Raw genomic sequence first — 23370 nt, 5'->3', positions numbered from 1 at the left:
TAACGTTAATTTATTTATTTTTAATACGCTGCCGCTGCCGAGCATCCAGCAGCCGTTTTACAACTCAATAAATTGGCAAAAAGCTCTCCTTCTATCGCCTATCTTTTCCTTCCAATCATATGTTTCCAGCATATGCATGGGTGTGTGTGTGTGTGTGAGTGCTGGTGTGCGCGCAATTATTGTTCTAACGGCATTTCAAAGCAATTTAGTGCCGCCTTTTTGGGTGGGCAGTACAGTCCATTGACCGCTGTCCGAGGCCACAGCCGCTGCAGTCACTGCATTGTCTGGCCTCTGCCTTCTGCCTTCCTGCCACCCGATGCCAACTCCAATTTGAGTCTTGCGAAGCCTGCGTGCGCCGCCAGCTTTAGAGGGGGGGCCAGAGAGCCTCTAACCCCGACAGCGGCGATGGCCATGCCCAAGGTATATTTGTTTAGGGTGCGGTTCACTCAGAGTGACCTCTCTCTCAAGTGCACCCCCAGCTTTAGTGCCGCTATGTGCGGAACATGAAGATCAAGCCAGAGAGAATGTCAAAGAGAGTAGTCTACACACCCACCCAACCCTACATCGCTCCTTGGCTCCATGCCTCTGTCTCTGGCTGCGACGATGGCTTCGTGTCTGCAGCGTTCTCCCTCCGTCTTTGCGACTATGCCTCGTGACTATGGCAATAGGCCGCACACAAAAAATCATCAACATAAATTCTGTTTTAGTGCGTTTGGTGGTCGGGGGCCTGAAGGGTGCTCGCAGACAGCGCACGAGGGGGGGCATAATGTGTGGAATGGGTGTTGAAACTCGTAAAGAGAAGCGCCGTTTTTGGCCATAAAATTGACAGCTTATGGCTAGGAAATTGAAAAAAAGTACAAGAGCAGCAACACAACAACACAGCCACGAAACGCAGCACAAAAGCCAAGCAAATTCCATAAGACAGACGGCCAAAACCGATTCATAATCATCGATAAATTGGCAAGCATCATTGAAATATATCAGATCGCGTCGTTAGACATAAATTAGTTGGCCATTTCGAGTAATCAAAGTAAATAAAGGGGATGGTAAACAGATTTCTAAGCACATTTAGGATGTCTTAAATATTGAGGTTGATTGAAAACGTAAAACGAAATATGTATGCATACAACAGGATGAGGCTTTGATGCATAATTTGGAAGAACATTACATAAAAACATACTCTTACATCCTTGTTGCATTTTCGTATGCAAATATTTCAATTGTTATTATGTCACCTTTCTAGTTAACAATTGTTCCCATAGGTAATATTTATTTTTAAATGCACAATTTATGCATTTAAAACAATTTTTTTGGCGCCCGAATACCTAGTTGTGGTCAGATTTATACTGTGGTGGCTACTTTTCAGGCCACTTATTAGGCTTGGGCTAATTTTCTGGGGGAACGCTTGGCCAGCGAAATTGTAATGAATTTCTTTATTCTTTGTTCTTTCCCCATTTGGAATATTCAAGCCATGAGCACACGAAGTGAAGTCAGCAGCGGCGTTAAATGTTTTCACTGACGTTTGGCTGTCGGCAGTCGGCAGTCGGCGGGGTGCCCGCCGAGTCCCGTTTGTTGGTTTGTTGTGCGTTATGGTTTGTTGGTTTACCGGCGACAACTTCCGACGCACTGCAGCCACAGCTATAGAAACAACAACGACAACCAGAGCGGGCAGCACTGGACGCTCCAATGCGGGTGGAGTCCCCTGACGACGAGTGGCTGGCACGTACCACCGTTCTGGTTCTGGTTGTGGTCTCTTTGGGGAACCGCAAAAAGCAGCAGCAGCAGCAGCAGCAGCCAAAGCAGCAGAAGAACACGAAAGAAAAAGCGAATCAGAGGTAGAACAAAACAAAGTTGAGAGCCGAAAAGTGTATTTAATTTGGCAGTTAATTAAATTTTCTACAAGTTGGAACAGAAAAAAAAAGAACAGACCTGACCAGACCCTCTGCGCTGTTCCTCTTTTGTTTTAATAACTTTTGATTGGTTGCGACCCACCAAAATGTAGGGTGTCAAGCTAGAAAAAAAGGCGACACACTAGGGCAGGGATGGGACTGTGAGATATCCAAGCTTTGGGCTATGGGTTATATGATCAAATTTACTGCATTTTAGTGGGATTATTGCCAAGATCGAGCATTTGGTTTAACCAGAATGATTACCCACAGCAAGTGAACTGTGGAAAGTTGCAGATTGCTGATCAGGAACATTTCACCCGACTTCCCCTCTGGATACTCTCTTTCTAGGGTATACAGAAGGCAGCCCGCAAAATGGAGGAGCGATGACAGCACCTGCTAATGACCCAAATTGGTGATTGCAGCAAAAGACTGGAAAAGCTAATGGGTAACACCTGCTGTTTGCATAATTTTATTGCCTGTTTCTCGTCCACTCCTCGTTCGCTATCGCCTGGGTTATGCTCATTTTCATTAATTGGAATTTCTTTGGTCCGCACCTCACCCGACTACCCGGGCCTGTGGCAGCCACAACCTGAAATGGAATTGGAATTGTAGTTTGGGGTTGGAGTTGGGGCTGGGGCTTTGGCTCTGGCTCTGGCTTCTTGTCTTTTGTCGCGCTTGAATTGGCACCCGTAAACAACGACAGAAACTACAAAAGAAAAAAATACAACAAAAAACAACGACCCTCCACGGATCCACAGAGAAAAACAATGAACAAATGAATTAATAAAGTTATGAAATCACCAAAATGGCTAAGAAAAAGGTTCACAATTGATTTTGTGGCCAAGTAAGTGTGCAGGTGAGAGGGTTGGTTCGAGGGCGGGGGCAGCACTGTCTTATGTTCGAGCAGTATTTCTGGGTGTGGAGTGTGGAGTGTTGAGTGGGGGCCAAACAGTAGTCGGAAAACAATTCAATTGTATCGATGAAGTAATTACAATTTGTGGCTATAATTGAGGTTAACGATTCCAGAGAGAGATAGCGATAGTGGGTGGGATGGGGTACAGGGGCAGTGGCAGATAAAAGATAAATATATGTTTGTCATAGTTTTAGTGGGTCATGCTACAATCTCTATGCAGATATCATATGGTAAGTGTTGGCTTTGCCATCAGATTTCATTGTGCACTACAAATTTACCCACTCTTTGGGCACAAAGGAACACTCGAATCCATTCAGAATCATTCCATTGCTACATAGATGCCCCGTTTGGCCAACAACTTTTGCGTTAATTGTTGCACTTGCACCTAATGAAGCCATCAATCTGGCTCTGAAAGTATTTCCATTTATTCCACTGCAGTCCACCGCCAGTGGGGGCGGCGCGGGCTGGCACACCACAAAATGAGGAAGAGTGAAAATTTGACTCAATTTGGGCAAACACTTGAAACTGTTTATTTATTTATTTGCTTATTTATCAACACGCCATGGCAACCAGCAGCAACTGCAGCAACCCACACACACCCACTAAAACGAACAAAAAAAGTTACCGTACCATTGACAGTCGCAGTGCAATGCGACTATGAGATACCCTGTACTGCGCAAAGTGGGTAAACACGAAGCTCCAGTTATAAACAGAAGAGCAGAAATGTTAGCACTAACGTCAAGGATTTTGTATTATCTGTAATACTTGAACAAATGCCAAATATAGAAGCTTATGCCCAGTTTGCTTATCTCTCTCTCTGACGTACAATTTGCAGGGTACAACACGCACCTACAACAAACACAAACAGCCCACGGAAGTGCTTCGATTGTGTTTGTGTTTGTGTTTGCCAGCGCCACAGCTGTTTAGCCGGTATAACAGTATAACAGCTGAGCGGCGTGCATACATATAACAGCAGCAGAAAAAAGGTAAACAAACCGGCTGGCACCACAAAACAGTGTTGCTGTTTGTTGTTCTTTGCCGCCGCTTTACTTCCGTTAAACGGGCGCCCGCCCTCTCTTTCGACAGCAGCTAAGAGAGGCTTAGACCGGGGCACCCAAAAAGAGCCAAGTCATACCCCAAGTGGTAGCCAAAACTGGGGTGGGCTTTCATCCATTTGGCTTGTCCGTAACGCTAAGGCGTCGTAATTGCCTTCATTTATTTGAATGTTGGCCACAAATGAATTCCTGTCATGGCAATGGCCTTCTTCCAGTCCGGTGCCGCCTGTTCCTGCCTAACTCAGCTCCATCCTGAATGTGCGAACCCCGCTAACCCCTTCCTAGCACTCTGCGCCTACGCCATGGCTCCTTCCCCATCCATCTACTACTCTTTTCTACTACTATTTCCAGAGCAGTGCCAAAGTACGACGAGTTGGCTGAGGCCGAAGCCACAGCCGAGGCCGAAACCAGTTCGTCGTCGCTTGCTCTTCTTCTTGTTCGGCAGCCAGCCAGCCCCATCATCATCATCGGCTTCTGTGGGTCTGTGCCTGTGCTCCATGGCTTCGCCACCGTCTAGCATGCATTCAGTTGAGCTCTGCCAGCCAAGCCGATAACGACAACGACGTGCGCCCCCGTCCGAACTGTTGCCAGAGTAGTGCCCTGAGTGTCCGTCAGAAGTGGTTCGTGTCCGCGGTAGTACGGAAAGCAAAAGAAGCAACAGCCACCAACAGAAGCCACAGCCGCCACGCCACAGCCGCCGCAAGCCGCAGCCAAAACAAAAATCAAGAAAACACGTTTTAACTCCCGCACATTGAAAAACGGTAATTTGACAAAAAACCACTAACAACAAAAAGAACACAGAGACTACAAAAAACAAGCCACAAAGACCAAAGAAAAAAGTTCTACAACTTAAACACCCATGGAAAGAAAAACTTGTACGAAACATTTGTTCAAATTAATTATGTTAAGGGCATCATAGTGTGGCAGCCATGCCATTGCCTTCTTTTGTGTAAATATTTGAAATTAATGCTGGGAAGGAACATGGTTTAAATATGTACAGGAAAAGTGCTTGAGTGCTACAGAGAGAGAGAGAGAGAGAGAGGGAGAGAGCAGAGCGGAGCGAGTGTCTTGTCTGTGTAGTTGGTTGGGGGGCTCCGGCTTCAGCTCTGTTGCTGCCTTCGAAACAGCCTTGAAAGCTGTCGCACAGCCTCTGCTGATACTGCTGCCCCTGCCACTGCTGCACTGTCAACCGAATAGTTGCTGCTGCCACAACAAAAGGAAAACAGAAGCGGCAGCTGACTTTATGACGTCGCCAGGTTTTGGCGTGTTAACCTGGCCAGCAGCAGCAACAGCAGCTAGACTTGAAAGCTTGTGGTATCTATCTGTTGCAACTGCATGTTAAGCGCTTCCACACACACACACTCACACGGAGAGAGACAGAGACAGAGAGAGAGAGAGAGAGAGAGAGACCCACACACACAGACATTCCTACGCTCATGTGAAATGAAATTCGCTTTTGTTTTATGATTTTCATAAATTCTTCAGCGGCTAAACAAAAAAAACTTTATATTAAAAAGAAGAAAACAAAAAAGAAAAATAGCTAAAAGCGCGCAAAAAAAACCCTATTCATGCATGTGTGTGTGTGTGTGAGTGAGTGGAAAAACCGGTTGCAGTTAGTCTTGCTTTGTGTGTGTGTGTGCATGAGAGTGTGTGCCGTGGCTGTGTGTTTTGGCTTGGAACAGGGCGAAAATAAATAAAAGCGATTAACTTGAGACAGTTTTAGTATTAGCCACTGTCCTTCTTCCCCTCAACCTCGACACAGACCCTAGCCTAAGCCCTCAACCACAGCCCAAAAGCCAGAAGCAGCCGCATCAGCAACAGCAGCAACAGCAGAACATGAGCCAAGAGGGGGAGGCGTATATATGACCAGTGGGCGAGGGGAAATGGAAAATTCGCAGACATTTGTTTGCCGGCAAATGTTTGCCATGTTGCCTTGCGCTTCCACTTTTGCATACCGTCCGAAGTACACGAAGAGTACGAGCATTTCCCCAAATAAACAAGTCCCCAAAAAAGTTGCACATATTCGTATTTGAGTTTTATGAATACCCTAGCAGCAGAGGGGTACTATGATGTTGGTACAAGTTCATGATGAGCATTAGACGAACGATAGACCCACATCTACCCAAATCCCTAGAGTTTTATAGAGTTTAAGCAGCACGAGAAGCTGCCACGATTGGGGCTTTATGTTGTGTAGTTTAAGTAAAATGTATTACAAAATATTACTGTCAAGAGTACAGTTTTTGAAGGGTATCTAGACCTTCGACCAAAGTATTAACATTCCTTTGATTTCCGTTGCTGTTTTTTCTTGTTTACTTGCTCACTTTTATGCTATAATATTTCTTTTATTTTTTTAGTTGTCTTTAGTGTATATTTCTATAATTTCTTGCATTTATTTGTCTTGCTTATTTAATTAATTTCAATTTTTATTTCCATTTCTTTGCAGCATTTTTGCCCCATAACTTGTTGGAGAAATAGAAAGCAAAAAGTTCATAAATCAAGAATTTCACAATATGCAAAAATTTAAATTCAAATCATAATTTCCACATCAATTTCTTTGTGTGTGTTTCATAAATGAATGTGTGGAAAAGATAGTGGAAAAAAGGTTTATAAATATTGATGTGTTTTCGTGTATATTTTACTCTTGAAGTTTGTTTCGTTTTTGTGTTTTAATTTGTATTGGCCTATTAATGAATAAATTAAGGCGCAATTTATGAGAAACAACAATTTCCCAACCAAAATGAATGGGAGTAGATAAACGGCATTCAATTGAGATACAATTTCAAAAGGTGAGATAACAAATGTCCTCTGAAGGAATGAAATGTTCTGTCAAAATAAACAAATGTTTTTATGACTCATTAAATAAATAAAAGAAAAAAGAAAAGTACACAAAATAGATGAAAAGCACTTTGGTTAATCTTAAACGTTTCCAGGGCAGTGGAAATGCTTTCATTTAATTACTAATTTCATTTCCAACTTTGTCTGTGATGTGAGAAGTTCTCGAATTGCTTTGCTTGCTATTAATAAATTCCTCTTTAACAAATTAACATATTTATATTTACGCATTCAGTGCTTACACTTGATGGTCCCTTGACAGCCGCCTGCCATAAAATCTCTCAAATTTCAATTTGCAATTAATTTGAATTGTTTGCATCTGAGGCAGAGCTGGCGTGTGCCTTTTGGTATCTAATCGGCATCTTTCAATTAGATTATATTCAATGTTTACACTTTGCAACATCCACCCTCACATTTTCCCCCCTGGGGTGCTGCTTGAGAGAGTGTGTGTGGGGCGGCGAATTAATTTTAGTTTCAGCCATTTTACGACCCACTAAATGCTGCTAGTTTTAACTGTGTGTTCGAGCCGGTACACATCTCTCTCTCTCGCTCTTACTCGTTAAATAAATGTCAACAGTCGTGCGGCAGCATTTGCATAAACTGCGGCAAGTGGCGCCTCTTCTGGGCTTTTTCCATTTCATGTTTCGATTATTCGAAAAGCCAATTGGACAGCGATTTTTTTGCTGTTGTCCCCCCCATATGAATATTTGCATTTCGGAAATATGCAAATGGGGGTCCAAGCGAAAACTCGATTTTTGTTTGAACATTTGATCGGTTTTTGTCGCATTTTGTGGCAATTAAATGACAGCGAATTAATCATAAAAAAGGCGTTAAATTTTATGCAGCGTATTTATTTGGCAGCTGTCGATACAACACAAGAACAAGCATGTAAAGCGCGTGCCATTCGTGTAATATCAGCTGTGTGGCGAACACTTTTAGCCATGTATTTCGATTTCTGTGTTTGGACTTCATTCTTGACTTCATTTACCAAAGCCCCCAAAGGTATTCAATTACTCGTTCAGATGGATGACAGTCTTGACTGACAGATTAAATGCATGACATGACCCTCGTATTCAGCACGTGGGGGGCAGGGCATACACGTCTGTACTTTATTTGCGGCTAAAAACCAAATCAACTTTTGATTTATGCAAATTGAAAACGTTTCCCACCACCAGCAGCAAAAACTGCAATTATCGGGGAGCATTGAGATTAAAATGCAGTTTTTGATTGCCAACTGACGTGGAGGTGGTATGAAAGTGGATTATAAATAAATCATTTATAGAACAATTGCGAAATTAATTTTGAAAAGTAAATCTGTTGAAGAAATATTGTCCTCGCTTGGCAAGCTATTTTTTTCTGCTAAAAAATAAGCGTAGACATCCACATAATCCGGCTGTAATCCCCCATGGAGACAGACACCTTCCGGCTCCGGCATGGAAAAGCCAGGGACTTAAGGGAGACCAACGAATATTTTCCACTTGAATGCGGCAAACAAAATTCAATTAAAATCCACTAAATGTAGCTGAAATCCTCGGGAAAGCGATATCAATGTGCCGTGCCCGTCATTCCCCCCACCATTTTATGCAGCTAATTAATTTGGCATTAATTTTAATGCAATTTGTCCGTTTATCCCCAACATTGCGTTGCGCCCATAAATCAGCAGAGCAAAATCCGCTTTTGGGTAAAATACTTTTGCCAAATGCAATGCATAATTCATGCGAATATTTGTGCTCTGGGGGTCTTTGCTTAATTAACTTTTGCAACAACAAAAATAACAATAACAATACTAACGAAATAATAAATAAGTTGCGTAGATCACGTAGAAAAATGTAAAGTATTTCAAGCCATATCGAGTGTTAAATTGAAGATAATTTTTAATTATGGCCACGAGCGTGGACCAAACGCGCACTTTTAAATTGCCTTTTAAAATTCAATTTACATTTCGGTTTCGCTTTTTTTGGCTGTCGCTGTTGTTGTTGTTGCTTCGTTAAGGGTTTACAATGGGTTGGGTTGGGTTTTGGGTTGGTGTTCGGTTCGGTTCGGATCGGATTCGGGTCCAAGCTGCGGCTTGTACACATCATTAACTGGGTGCGAGGGTGCTGCGAGAACTTTAATGTTTTAATAAGGAAATTAGGGCAGAGATATGCTGGGAAATCTTTTGTTTTTAAGTCGCGAAAATGTGTAGAAATTGAAATTTTATTTGGGCCAATTTTAGTAAAAACTTTACTCAAATATTTAACCCAAGAAAAAATGCTGTGAACAATAAATATCGTACATTTATGCCTCTAAGCAATTTCTTTAATGGCTTCCCCATGCCTTTTTGCTCTGCGCAACTTATCTTGCCACCCTCGCCAAAAAAACTGATGGCTGTTGAGGAGCACGACCGACCTGGAAACCGAACCGGAGTCCGCGGGCTCTCGGAATGAAAAACAATTACACGCATGTGCGTAAGACTTTGGCACACACACACACACGCACACGCACGCACGCACGCACAAAAGCTCGCTGGTACTGTGAGGGTCTGCTCTACCTTTCGATCGCTCCATCTCTCTCTCTCTCTCTCTCTGTGTGTGTGTGCCTCTCCCTCTCTACAGGAAGCTGCGTGGCTTTGGCATTTAAAAACGTATTAATTTTGACGCGCCTCTGCCCCATGTAGCTCGACGTTGTTGTAGTTGTTGTTTATGGATGTTGCGTGAGCCGACACTGATGATGGTATCTGTATCTGTATCTGTATCTCTTGCCCCGACTATTGCTCTTGCTCTTGCTCTTTTTATTTATATTTATTTCGATGTTCTCCCGATGAGAGGAGTGATATAAATGCGAATAAGTTACGTCAATTTTCGATGTGCGACTGACTGGCTCTGGCTCTGGCCTTTGGAATACTTTATCATTTCTTATTTTTAGTTGTTTTCTGTCTTCCTACTCCACCATTTTTTTCTCATCTCCATCGTCCATAGCTCCGCACCGATTCTCCTTCCTGTGCGCTTTGGGTTCTGTGGCATTTCGGTGCTGCGAAGGTCTACAACCTTGGGCCAAGAGCTCCGCTTTGGCTTTCTGGCTGGGCTGTCTGTCACTTCAACTTTTGTGATATGCAAGATTTTTCATGTCTCCCCCAAGATACCCTTAACGAAGGTGTAGAAGAACTTTGGGCAGAAGTTTGCCAGCAGGAAGAGACAATTTTTCATGTCATGGCAAACAAATTTGAATTTCTGTTTCAAATTCGATTCCCTTTAGATTCCGAAGCGTATCCATGGCTCAGTTTTAATTATTTCCCAGTCCAGCTTTGATTATTGACTGTAATTACGAGTGGCCATAGCCAGAAACTGATTGGTTTCCCCTGCTGACAAATGATGAGAACCAACAGAAGTTCTGCCCCAGAGTCCCATTCTCTCTCTCTGTCTCTCTGGGAGTGTAAATATTAGCATAAATATTACATATATTCATGCTAATGAGGCATCAAATCACAAGCGATTAAGGGCCAGAGAAGCCAATGACCCAAACAGTGAAATTAAATGTCGAATTGATGGAATGAATCTCCAGAAGGCCAACATCCGAAATGGAACCCCCCGTACGGCTGGGTTGTCTGTTCTCTGCTGTCTTGTGTCTGCTGTCTGGTGTTATAAAACATTTCATTACACGATACAATTGAGTGAACGCCTTGAACTTCCGCTTCAAGAAGTTCAGCGCCAATGAAGTCAGAGTTGGCCAGCAAAGATTGAAGAAACGCTGGAGCAGGAGGAAGAGGAGGAGGAGGAGGAGGAGCATGAGAAGTGGGAATGACAGGCCAAAGACTTGGTCCGCAGTCCATTTTGTGCTGAGTTGTATCTGTATCTCTCTGAATCAGTGCCTCTGTAGCTATGAAACTCTGCTCTTTCCGCTGCTCTGCTTGGCTCTGCTTGGCTCTGCTCTGATCTGTGTGTCTCGGCAGTTGAAGGCATTTTTCACACTTCAGAGGGCCCCTATCGGCGGCGGCGGTCGCAGAAAGCCAAACAAATTGTTAAGTCATAGGCAAAAGACGAGTCTCCAGGTCGAGTCCAACTTCGAGTGGCTGCAGCACGGCGCAAGGCAAAACAAAACAAAAATAAACTTAAGCAGTACAAAAAGGCTTTTAATTGTAATTTGCATATGGCAGAAAAGCGCTCGAGCAGAGCCCACAGAGTCGCAAGGAATCAGAGTCAGAATCTGAATCGGAATCTGAATCGGAGTATGAGTATGAGTAGGTGTCTTGAGGGCTGCTCTCCGCCAAGAAGTATCTAAGAGATGCATACATATGTATGCAAGGGGCCCTTTTTGCCTGTCTGTCTGTCTGTCTGGGGAAGTGGGGGAAAAATGCAAGTTAAATTTAATTTATTTCTACAGACATTGCTGGCTCTGCCAGCGGAGTTCTTGCTGTCGTTCTGGCTCTTTCTCTTGCTGTTGTTGTTGCTGTGTGAAAAATGGCCAAAAGAGGAGTTTCAGGCCCCAAGTCTTCTGTCTCGTAGTCGCCCAGTCCCCAGTCCGCAGTCCCCAGTCTCACTCTCTTCTTAAGTGGGTTCAACTCTAATGACCGCGTGTGAAAATGAAAATGGAAAATCTTCTTGCCATGCTGTTGTTGCTGTTGCTGTTGCGGGCCAGCGTCCGCGTCCGCGTCGGCGGCGTTGGCGGCTTCATCATCATCTGTGGCATGGTCTCGCTCCACTGGCTAACTTTTCCACACTCCGCACCACTCCTGGCCACTGCCTATGCGGGTCTGCCTCTGCCACGGTCAAGGCGCAACGCACTCCCGAAGGCGGACTAGAATGAGGGGCGCACAAACATGTGAACTTGTGAAAAATCGAAATTCCAATTCCAACTTGCAACAACGTTGTTGCACTGTTGTTGCTGTTGCACTGTTGCAGTTGCCTGTTCTTGGGGCAACGTTGAGAAATGATTTACGCTTAAATAACATGTTGCATGTGGCAAGTATGTCGTTGTTGTTGCTGTTTGCTGTTTGCTGGAGCTGCAGATCGTGAAGTTCTTCGTCTTCGTCGTGGCGTACAAAAAAAGACTTGAAATTCCCTTCAACCATTTGCCGCCCGCCTCCCTCTTCATCTTTCGAGTGGCCGGCCTACGGCAATGATAATGAATTTTCAGCTTTTTGCCAGGAAATAATCCACAAAAGGCAGAGCCATAAGAGAGACAGAGAGAGAGAGAGAGAGAGAGAGAGAACACATAAGGGAATCCGATTCCGATTCCGATTCTGATTCCGTTTCGGTGGCTGGAGCCAAAAAGTGTTGTGTCCGGGTATTAGATTCAGGTCATCGCCAGTCGTCAATCGGCAATCGATGCCCACAAATTATATTCAATTACATGTTTCCATATCGCGATTTCAGCGATTCAATTATGGAACACAAATTGGCACAGACACAAATAGAACCACAACAAAAACCCAAAGCAAAATAACTGCAAAGCAAAGAAGAATCGAAAGAGGAACAAGTGGGGAAAAGATAAAGAAATTTTGCAAAGCAAATTAAGAGATAAAACTACAGTTGAAGAGATAAGAAATAAAGGGAGTTCAGCTGAGAGAGAGAGAGAGAGCCACAAACAGGGCAGACAGATCTCATAAATATATTCTGTAATTTGAGTTCCATAACTAGAATTGTTTCTGGGGAAAGTGGCAGCACGTAAAATTTATAAACTATTTCCATTTGTTGCTAAACTTCTGAAACTTTTGCTTGCATTTTTAGCACTCAAATCGAAATTGTCGCAAATAATTGCCCGCAATTTTAGGCCACAGCAAATTGCCACAAATGGTGGTCGAAGCTGCCAAAATAGTTTCAGCGTTGACCAGAAATTTGTCTTTAAAAGTTTTCAGCACCCCAAACGCATTCCAGTTGGGTCTTAAAGTTATGAAATGCCAAAAAAGGTAATAATAAAGTCATAAAGACAAAGACAAAAACCAATTGGTGACAGTCCTCGAAAAGGTTTGAGGGGTAAGCAGTGGGAAAAACCAACAGCTGAATGAAAATGGCCATGAGTGGTGCAGGGAAAGAGCATCAACATCAACATCATCATCATCTGCAGCAGCAGCAGCAACAAAAACTAACCAAGAGCAGGGAGTTGGGAAAACCATCGAATGACTTGTGCACGAATTGCTGTTGATTTTAATACACTTTGCGAGGGGTACTTGAGGCTGGAGCAAGAGGGCAATTCATTCCTGCTAGTCCTGCCTGTGGCTCTGCTCTTTTGCCCAGCCATAAAAAGATAGCATCGTCTGAGGACCAGACCATACTTTATCGCGCGAAGTATAAAAAAAAACACCTAAAAACAGACTTCTTCCACAAAAACACTCAAACTGAAAGAGTATCTACGCCAGCGGCCCTTAAAGCCAGACTTTCTTCTATTGTTTTTGCCTTTTTGGAGGTTTTTCTATTGCATTTGGCAAATTTTACATAATTTTTCCCCCCCTTCGACTTGGCAAACAACTCAATTTCGAATTTCTTCAACTATCGAAATTATTTTGTAACATTTACGAATCACAATTTAAGCGCAAATCGTGGCCGATTTCGGATATTAAATAATATTATTCCTTTCTAGTTAAACTTTAAATATTTTGCTGCTCATTGAACGGTTTTCATTGTGCACAGAAAAGGTTTTAGCTGGATTTACGCAGCAGCCAAAAACTTTCAGTCATCGCCATCATATGAAAAATATTAAATAAAATAAAATTCTATGACATTTTCCCGGTCAAAAATGAAAGCTTTTAAAAGGTTTTCCTCTCGGGCGAAGTGCATAATTTAATTAGTTGCTGCAGCAAAAGTAAATCAAAACCAAACCAAAAAATATGTAAAATATTTTTCTTAATTTTATTTGTCCATAAATCGAGTTTAAATATGTGCATAAAACCGGACACATGGGCAGCAATTTGGGGCACGCGCCCACAGAGCGACTGCCAAAGAGGGGCGGAGGGAGGGCGGGAGGGAGGGCAAGTGCAGTGGGATACTCAGGCTGAAGTGCATATTGATATGTGTGTGAGAAATGGCCCACTGCATTGGCAGCGACACCAACAATTGGCCCAAACAGAGTGACAAATACCTCGATACAGACCTCGACGGACGGATTGAACAAGAGATAAATGGACAGGTAAAGTTATCCATTCCTCACCATGAAGGAGGAGGACGACGACGAACAGCACAGCACAGAACAGAACAGGCTGTGTAGCAGAGGCGAGGGCTGTTGCAACATTGCAGGCACTGCCACAATCGATGGACAAACGGCCAGACAGTGGCCAGATACAGCGCCAGACGCTGCCAGACATATGGGGCTCAAAAATGTCGGCTGGCACATGCCAAAATGGCAACCGCAGCGGAAAAATGCCAAAGCCAACGAGCAACAAAATGGAAGCGGGGAGGAAGGAAGGAAAAAACTGCAACATTTGAGGCAAAAAATTCAGCGCAGTCAAATGCCAAATGATTTGTCAGCAATTGCTGCAGGCAATAGACGCATAGAGGGCTATGGGAGAAAGGGGTAAGAGATAAAAGGGATAGGATAGGAGGTAGGGGAAAATGAAAGAAAAGCAAGTGCAGTGCCCTCAGGGAAGGGCTTTTCGCGACTGGCATTGTGCGGAAGCCGTTGATGATGGAACCCATCAAAGTGCCTTGAAAGTTGCAATTGAATTGGGCCTATGGCAGGGTTGAGTGTACCGAAGGGTTATTATGGCGCAATGTTATTACTTTTCCAACTAATTTCGTTGCGGGGGAGACCCAAATGATGTGGAAAATCCTTCTTTATATTTTCTTATATTCATTTCCAAGTCTACGCAGCCATTTCCCTTGCTTTCTGTCACAACTCTCCCCTCTGGGTCTGGGTCTCCCTCTAATTGTTCCACTCACCGACTTAGGATTTGCATAACTTTAATTGATTCGCGTCATTGGAGTGATTGATTTCGATGCCAGCTGTTGGGACAACTCAACCCAAAAGCCAAATCCAACAGCAATACCAAATCCACTCTTCGGAGTTATCTAATGGGCGCTTGGATCGTGATTGCCAGACAAATGACATTTGACATGTTGTGCGGATTTTCAATGGGACAACAAAAAAACTTAATTGTTGCTCGGCGTGCGGGGTGCGGGGTGAGCTCGGGGCCTCTCCATATGGAAGGAAACTTTATGCTTATCTCGGAAATAAAAGAAATAAGTTGCTCATAAATTTCTTGTTGCCAGCCGCTAGAGACTGCAATTGTTTAATTGTTTGTCTGGGGGTCCGGCCTAGACCGGGTCGAGTTCGGGCTCGGTTCGGTTCGGTTCGGTTCCGTCTGGGCCTGGCCCATACCGGCTGTGTGGCTCAGTTTGAAACTCTTTTTGTTTGAAAGCGTTTTTGGTTTTGGTTGCTGATAATCGGTTTAAAAGTGACTCAACTTTTTCGGCTGCATGTGGCAATTGTTTGCTCTGGTCGCTAGCTGCCCCTGCCCCTGCCCCTGCCCCTGCCCGACCGTTAGAAATTATTGTCAATTGTGTGTGGAGCATAAGCGGAATTAATTTTCCAGTTTTAATTGCACCCTGAAGAAGGAAAAGCCAAACAAAAAGAGAGCTTATGTGGTGGAATTTCCATTTGGGTACTCATTATTGTGTCTGTTGCGGCGAGCAGGAGGAGGGCCTCAGCCTTATGCAAGCGACCTTAGGGATCCCAGCCAAAAGGTTGGCGGGGGCACAATCAAGAGGCGAATCAAAAATATCAAAATTGCCGCGAGGGTGATGTCAGTCAGTCTGTCTGTCTGTCAGTCAGTCAGTCAGCCCCGTCTGTCAGATCGTGATCGATGCCAACAATTTTCATTGGGGTTTTTGTTATTGTTCTTCATGGAATGCGACCGCTGCCGGGGGCTAGAAATCGACTTCAATTTGGCTAAAACCAAAGCCACAGCCGGTACAGAGTTCGGAGTCCAGGCCAACTGTCAACGAGCCCAGCTGCAGCCTCAAGATATTATTCATAATTCCTTCTTCTTGGCCCTTTTTGTTGGGCCTGTCACTAAGTCGTGCTGTCAGGTTTTCCGATTGCCCAGTTCTCTCGAAGTTCTCCAATTTCCCTGACAGCGACAGCGGCAGAGTTCTCAGGACTCAGTTTTCTAATTTCCCCATTAGTTCTAAGGTCGTGTCCAAATCTATTTAATTTGCGTTCCCATTTAATCTTCAGGTGACTTCCTGGTCAAGTCATTAACATTCTCATTTACCCGAGGTCATGACTACACACTGTATGCTCTGCTGCTACTGATTTTCTTAAATTAATTACAAATTCGACAGGGCCCTTAATTGAATACAATCTGGGCCAAATCCGACCCAAAACTTTACGCTGCTCAGCCCGGGGAGCTCTCTGCATTTCCATACATCTGTCTGTGTGCATATCTTGAACAATATTCAAACATATGCTGTAAAGGAGAACGAAGCTGGGGGCGAGTTCTGTTGCCAGAACTTGTGACAAACTTGGCTAACCGCCATGACAGAGTTGCTACATACGGTTTTGGTAGGGTCTTGGGGTTCGTGTTCGTGTTCCTGCTGGCATGCATGTCTTCAACGCAATGTGCACAAATAAATGTCAACTTAGAAGCGTTCCCCTACGTCTCTCTGTGTTCCCTCTCTTGCCGATATGGCGCTGCCGTTGAGCCCGCATTTAATAAAAACGAAATGAAATTAAATATTCCACAACTGCTGACAAAATGTCAAGTGTAGCCAGCAATAAACGAAAAGAGCGAGCACCAAAGAGATGGCACAAACCCAGAAAGCGAAAGAATGAGGGGGCAGCACGAAGGGCACAATAATAGAGATGCAGATGAAGAGAGTGGCAGAGAGCTGTAAAGTTGAAACAAGAGCGAGGGAGAGAATAGAGTTGGAGGAGCGTGCCTAATGAATTACACCAAAATGCGGGAGAGCGAAACGAATGAAAAATTATTTCAACTTGCAAAAAAAACAAACCCCAGCGAAAAAACACGTAATAAATGCGACAGTCGCGTATTACAGCCATTTGATACCCCTTAAACGCAGTTACTTGAAGAAAATAATGCCAAATGTTCTTCCGGGAGTGTAAAAATGTTGGCAGTTCTCCAACTATTGGAACGCTCGATTCAGGGAACACGAATGAGAGGGGGAAAATAAGATCAGTATCGTCAAACATCTGCCATTTGCACAAACAAAACACACCATTTCACTCTGCGTCTGTGCAGGGTATTACAAAGCAAAAGAGGAGAGCAGAAAAAAATTAATTTAGCAAATTTTTAATTGCTCATGTCGTTTGGCACGACGAGAAGGGGTTGTGCAGAGGAGGTGGGTGTGGAGGGGCAACACCAGCACAGCCAACGATCGCATCAAGCTTGGCTGAAGCTGCCGGCTATTTGCCTTTGCCGCCTGACTTTGCCTGCCTTTGCCTGCCTTTGCGTGTCTCGACTTGTCTCATTGCTCGCTCCCTCCCGCTCGCGCTTGGAAGGTGAAGTTTAAGGTCAAAGAGAGGTGCAGAGAGCGAGAGAGTTATTCGCACTGTCAACATGCCAGGCAACATTTGTTGTTTCCTTCTTCATCTTCATCTTCTTCTTTTACGGCTGCTTCTTCGCGGCTGTGCCTGCGGCCATGGCTGCGGCTGCCTGCCGCCGCCTTATCGCCTCAAGTTCAAGAGCAGCGCAGTAGCGTCGGACCACAGCACCACAGGCGAGAGCAAGAGGGCAAACATTTCTTGCGGTTTTTCATATTTCGCAGTGCAGATGAGAAACAACAAAAATAACACCAACAACTGCTTGTCCGTCCATCAGTGTGTGTGCGTGTGTGCATCGCAGCTTAGCTCGAAAGCTCCAGCTGTCACTGTCTGATGAAATTTTTGTTTCTCTACTCCCCAGACACTTTGCGTTTGTTCAACTTTTTTCCATGCGGGTATTATGATTTTTAGCAGGTGTTGGCAATGCACAGAAGGAAGCGCATCTACGGGCAACTATTGCCTTTTTTTTGATTACCTGTGGGACAAAAACACACATTTTATTTACATACATATTCACCTAGAGCGAGAAAGTCGAACTGTTGTTACCCTATTTGCTTGCTGATCAATCTTACAGCGGATCTGCAGGGTCGACCCTGCTGGCTAGCCGTACACTTTTTTTGCACCCGCTACTGTTAACTGCGTGAGAGCGTGTGTGTGCGTGAGAGCGTGCATAAGAGCGTTTGTGTGTTGAAGTGAGTTCAATTGAAAAATCATTTCAATGGAGAGAAGAACACCTCAAGCGAAATTGATTCCCCTATCGAAAATGGTGTGGAGCTGCAAGAGAGAAAGAATTGAACTATGCGGCAGAGAGAGGGGATTACTGACAGTTCCATTGAAACATTGAAACGTTTCTACAGTTTGACAGTTCTGTTTCGCATAACTGAAAATATATTTACATATGTATGAAACTGCCATAAAACAACAGCTTGACTAGACACGACAGAATAGATTGAAAAATATTTCGCAGTTGCGTTACTGTCCACCTTTGGATACCTTCTCTGCTGCTGTTCAGTCACGGACAATTATCATCTTTCAGCAACAGAAGCAGCCACAAAATGTTGCAAATTCTTTGCGTTCATGTCAGTTAGCTGTACTAAATCACAGTACAAACAATTGGGACTGCTGGCATCCCTTGAGACTTGAATAAATACTCGCAAATTTAAATGAAATTGCCAGAAATTCCAGCAGCTGCCAACTTGTTTTACTTTTTCCAAGGCTATGTGCACATTTTTAACGAGGGGCCAACCTACGCAAATGAAATTTAATCACTAATTACCAATCGGGGGCGTAAAATGTGCGCTGTGGTTGCCACACTATTGACTGTTTAATCTGCTCCCCAGTGGCCTAATTTGCAAATATCTATATTTATTGTCACTGTAACAAATCGAATGTGTGTGTGTGTGTGCGTGTGTGTGCGTTGCTGTGCCCATGGTAATTCATTTCTGGTTTATCGGAACCACTGGCCCCCATTGGGGGCATGGCATCGCATCCACTTTATTGGCAACGCCACTCGGTTGGAATCCCTTTTGAAGCGTGGCCAATGGACAACTCTGTTCCATGGGAACCAACTATTTCCATTGGCAGCACTCCTCTCTAATGGAACCCCTCCTGCTGCACATGTGAGCCCCCTCCCAGCTCACAAAATCGAAACCCATCTCCTGGGACTCGTATCTGAGAGATGGAAATGGCAGAAATGGAAGCTGGCTGCAGCAGTGCCAGCACTTGGCCTGTTTGTCAGTTGGCTCATAATTTGTAAGCCATATGAGTGCAGTGTTCAGTTCAGTGCAGGAAGTTGGCAATTGGCCAGCGGGCAGATAGAGATACAGAGTGAGAGAGAGGGAGAGGGAGCTCCAATTAATTACCTATGTATGTGGCAGGATAGCAGGATAAAGTGGCATTTGCCACATGTATCAATGCATGGAAACTGGTCATAATCAAGTCCAGGCACAGGCAGCTAAAGCTAATCAGCCATGGATACAGCCATTTATAAAAGCCAACAGAGAATCAAAGATTCTGCCAGCACCCCTCCTGTCCGTACATCCAACCTGATCCCGGGCCCGGGCCCGGCCCTGTCCCTGTCCCAGTCTCATTGTGCAGCTGATAAAATGCAAATTTGCATTTAGCCAAAGCGATTAGAAGCAGACACACAGACAGACAGATAGACACCCAGAGAGGGAGAGACAGACTCCACTCAGGCAGCAGCAGAAGCATTCGCATTCGCATTCGAGAGCAATAAAAATATTTGCCATGGCAGTTGCACCATTGCCTGAAAACAAAACTGAATTAATCAAGTGATTGGCAGTGAGGGGTGAGAGTGAATGGGGGGAGGTCTCTCCGCCTCTTGTGGCAAGTGGCAAGTGGCAAGTGACATCCGCTTGCTCGTCAGCTTCCGCAGGCAGTCAGCCAGCCAGGCAGTCAGCCAATGGTCGGAGGCAGCTGTTCTGTTTCTGGTCTTCCCATAGACCTCCGAACAACGGAAATGTTAAATGCCGCCAAGAGGCAAAAATCCGAATCCTCCTGCCTGACAGTCCCCCCTGCTGCCTCCCCAGTGGCACAAGTATCCGCTGCTGGCCCTTTTCACTGATCATTGATTGAGTTTCGTTACGTTCCGTTTGGTTCCTGGCCCTGGACCAGGTTTTTGCCTACATTTCCATTTCCCTGGACCTTTGCGTTTATTTTTTGTGTCGTTGCGTCCTGTGCTTAATGCTGAATAGACAGACATGTTGGCCATGTTTGTTGACCGGGCCAGGCTGTCTCCCTCTTGGCTACTTATCTCCCTTTCTGTTGGTAAGCATCTCGGCAGCTGTGTGTAAGTGACTGGCGACACAAAGTGCTTTTATTGATGCCCATTTGGTTGGGCAATTTGTAGCATTTTGTGACATTTATGCGTCTGGGCCATTTAAATGCCATTATGCAACTTGTTGTCAATCTATTTTGGTTGCAAGGAGAACGCTGGGAGGCAGTATAAACTCAAGGGGGAGCCAAGTGTTGACTTTCATTGAGTGCAACTTCTTGTTTAATTGTCAGATATACGAACGAGCGAACGATGAGTGTTGCTTTCAATAAAATGTTTCTTACATCCACATGCTGCCGGCGTGGCTTTTAGCTGATTGACTGCTAACATTTCGTATGAAATATTAGCCAAGAAATCAGGTTTGTTGCCAGCTCTCAGTTGCATATTATTTGATTACCAAATCAACTCAATTCCCGCTGCATTAATCAACCAAATTCACTCTCTCCCTGCACGATGCTCATCATTCAGACTGCCATTCATGGCACCCTCCATCCCGATGCAAAATCATTTTCATTTCTAGCTAAATGTTTACTTGTCAACAATTTGGACTGCGATTTCAACGGCACTCCAAGCGAAAATCTCCAATCGAAACAAATCCACACTGACCTGCCGCAACTTGATTTTGATTTGGATTTCATTTCATGTTTTTTTTTTTGCTGCTGCACAAACGACACTTGGCTTCAAATATTCCGTTTTAAATTACTCAAATATTTCGTTTAGTTTTTGTTGTTTTTGTTGCTGTTCAAATCTATGGAGGGGCGCTGAACCAAACGGGTTTCACTGGCCCCAAGTTGGGCAATCGGTTGAGTTTTGTTTTTTTTTCTGGTTGGTTCTCCCACTCGGCCTGCAGTTCATATTCATTAATTTATCACTCGCTCTGAATTCCGAGTAACTCTATACACAGTTAGCTGCTGCACACACACACACACACACATACAGTATGTATGTAGATATTTTTATGTATTTTTTATATGCATTTATGTCAGTTTGTGTAACCAATTAAGTGTGAAAAACCTTTTTTCTTGTTTCGTTTTTTGTTTTTAATTTTTAATTTCTTGTCTTCTGTGGCGCTGCGGCCTTGCCGCAGCAGCGGTTAACCAGTAGGAGTCGACTGACTCTTTGGTTTTGGATTACAATGAATAATGGCTGGAAAGGCGTCAGCGGAAATGCCCGACAAAAGATAATGATGAATGGGCGGGTGGGTACTCGCAGGATAGCTGATCCTTGAGGCAAGTGAAAGGTTGGGATAATGAAAAGTGAATGGCGAAAAGATAATAAACGTTGCGCCCTCCCTCCCGGCAAATACAACTTTAAACATAAGCCTCAAGGGCGACACAAAATGCTCGCATAATTTGTATCAAATCTTCGCAGTTATTTATGCGGAAAGTTTCTGTTTGCCGCTGAAATCTACACTCTAATTTGTCTTAGACACACACAGACATAACTTTCCACGTTTGTCTCTTTTCTGCAGTTCATTTTGCGCCACAATTCGCTGCGAATGTACCTTGCTATCTCCCCATAAATTCCACATTCTTGAGCTACATTTTTGCTCTTTATTCGAAATGATTTCATATGCAGAGTCGTAAATTCCATTCAAAAGTTTTTGGAGCTCAAATCTGTGTGTGCACCTTTATCTTGCTGCATTACGTGAGCTGCAAGACACGAGAGTGAGTCCCGACCGGGCGACTGGGGAGTGAGTCCCGCCAGGCGTTGGAGAAACAAATCAATGTCTCAGCCCCTCTCTTACGCCCCCTCTCCCACTCACTCGCTCTCCCTCTCCCTCTCTCTTTCTCTTTCTAATCCATCGTTGAAATTGCATTTGCTTTGGATGTGTGTCGAAGTGTCTGTTGGCTCTGTGTGTGTGTGTGTGTGTGTTTTAATATGCGTTAAGCGCTGCCGCTGCTGTTTGTCGATGCCTGTCCCTGTTGCTTTCCAAACATGCCACACTTCGATCTCAACTCCCTCCGCCTGCTGCCATCGCATTCTCCACCCATATGCAACACGCCCCGCAGCACTAAAACTTTTGCAAAATGCATTTGCGGTTGAAGTTTTTGCTTCTATTTTTGTTGTTGTTTTTGTTTTTGTGGTTGTGTTGCATTTGTCACAAGTTGCTGTGTTTGCCGCTGCTGCTGCTGTTTGTGCAACGTGTTTGCGGCTGTGTTTGCCGAGCTTTATGGCCGTGCTCGTAAGTTTATTTTTGGATTTAGTGCACAGAAAAATCAAATCATATGTTGAATAAATATAGAACAAAAACCAATAGAAAAATGCACTTTATTGGGAATTATTAATGCGGATTCACCGCACTGCAAATGTGTCCTAAATGTGCCAGAAGCCCCCTTCTACCCATAAACTGCTATAAATTAGCGCACAGGATGGCAGCGTCTGGCAGCGTCTTTGCTTCTTGATTGAATTTCAAGCAAAAATCTACTTAGTGGACCAACTTGAATCAAATTGCAATTTCCCGCTAAATGCGCTTCGTGGCTCCACGAGGACACTTTTGACCGGCGCAATTTATTGGCCATATTTATAATAAAACATGGCAAGGACACCACTGCTCAAGAAATGAATTTTCCTTGCAAGCAGTCGATGCGCTGAACAGCGGGCAGGGGGGGCCAACAAAGAGCAGTGGCTGGGGTCTAGAGAGAAAATGAGAAATATTAAAAGCCAACGTCTCGTCTCGTCTTGGTTTTTGGTTCAAAGTTTTTGCTCACAGCAAAAGTTGCATCAATTTGTTGCTGCCTCTGCCCCTGTCCTGTTGCCGCATGACTCTGCCTGCTGCTGTTTCTGCTGTTGCTGCTGTTGCACTTGTGCTTCTGTTTCTTCGACTTCTTATTTTTCCTTCTTCCCTCTTTATTTTCCTTATACTTATTTCGTTTTCCTTCGCGTTCCTGTGGCTCTGGCGATTCATCTAAAAATAGCTTTTCCACACGCTTTCAGTGTGTTAAAAATAACATCATATTTACCCCCCGCTCCCCGCGCTCCAACGCCCCAGCTCTGGTTGCACTTTGCGCTCAAATTGAAGAAATGTGTTGCAAGTTTGCGTGCACCCAGGGACGGGGTGGGGGCCTGTGGCTAATAGTTAATAAAATGCCAGAACTTTAAGTGGCAGCCAGCGAGCTCCTCTCTCTCGCACTCTGCATCGATCCGTGGGCTGGGCGGGGGGTGAGCGGTAATCAAAGTCAACAGCAAATGTACCTGTTAGCATGCTTTACGCTCACATGGATACAACACACACACACACACACGTAAGCACATATGAGCAGCGCACCTGCCTTTGACTTAAGGTTGAGGTTGAGGTTTGCCTTTTGCCTCACTGTCTGTGGCTCCTTCTGTTGTCTGTTGTCTGTGGCAGAGAGTTTAATGCCTGCGTGTCATGAATGGCATCGCAATGTTTCCACTTTAGGGCTTCCTTGC

General features: G+C 44.4%; 1 long non-coding RNA gene across 2 annotated transcripts in view; it reads left to right on the top strand.

Moving 5' to 3' along the window:
• Positions 1-4331: 4331 nt before the first annotated feature.
• LOC117890042 overlaps positions 4332-23370 on the top strand; it is a 53729-nt gene continuing 34690 nt past the window's right edge. The window contains exons 1-2 of one of the 2 annotated variants that reach the window (XR_004648552.1): positions 4332-4618; positions 6301-6437. This is a non-coding gene — a long non-coding RNA (uncharacterized LOC117890042). Of the gene's footprint in view, positions 4619-6300; positions 6438-23370 lie in introns of those variants that run through there. The other variant, XR_004648553.1, reaches the window with a different exon arrangement.

This window comes from Drosophila subobscura, chromosome E, assembly GCF_008121235.1.
Source record: "Drosophila subobscura isolate 14011-0131.10 chromosome E, UCBerk_Dsub_1.0, whole genome shotgun sequence".
NCBI classification, from domain to species: Eukaryota; Metazoa; Arthropoda; class Insecta; order Diptera; family Drosophilidae; genus Drosophila; species Drosophila subobscura.
This window is presented reverse-complemented; position numbering and strand designations above follow the sequence as displayed.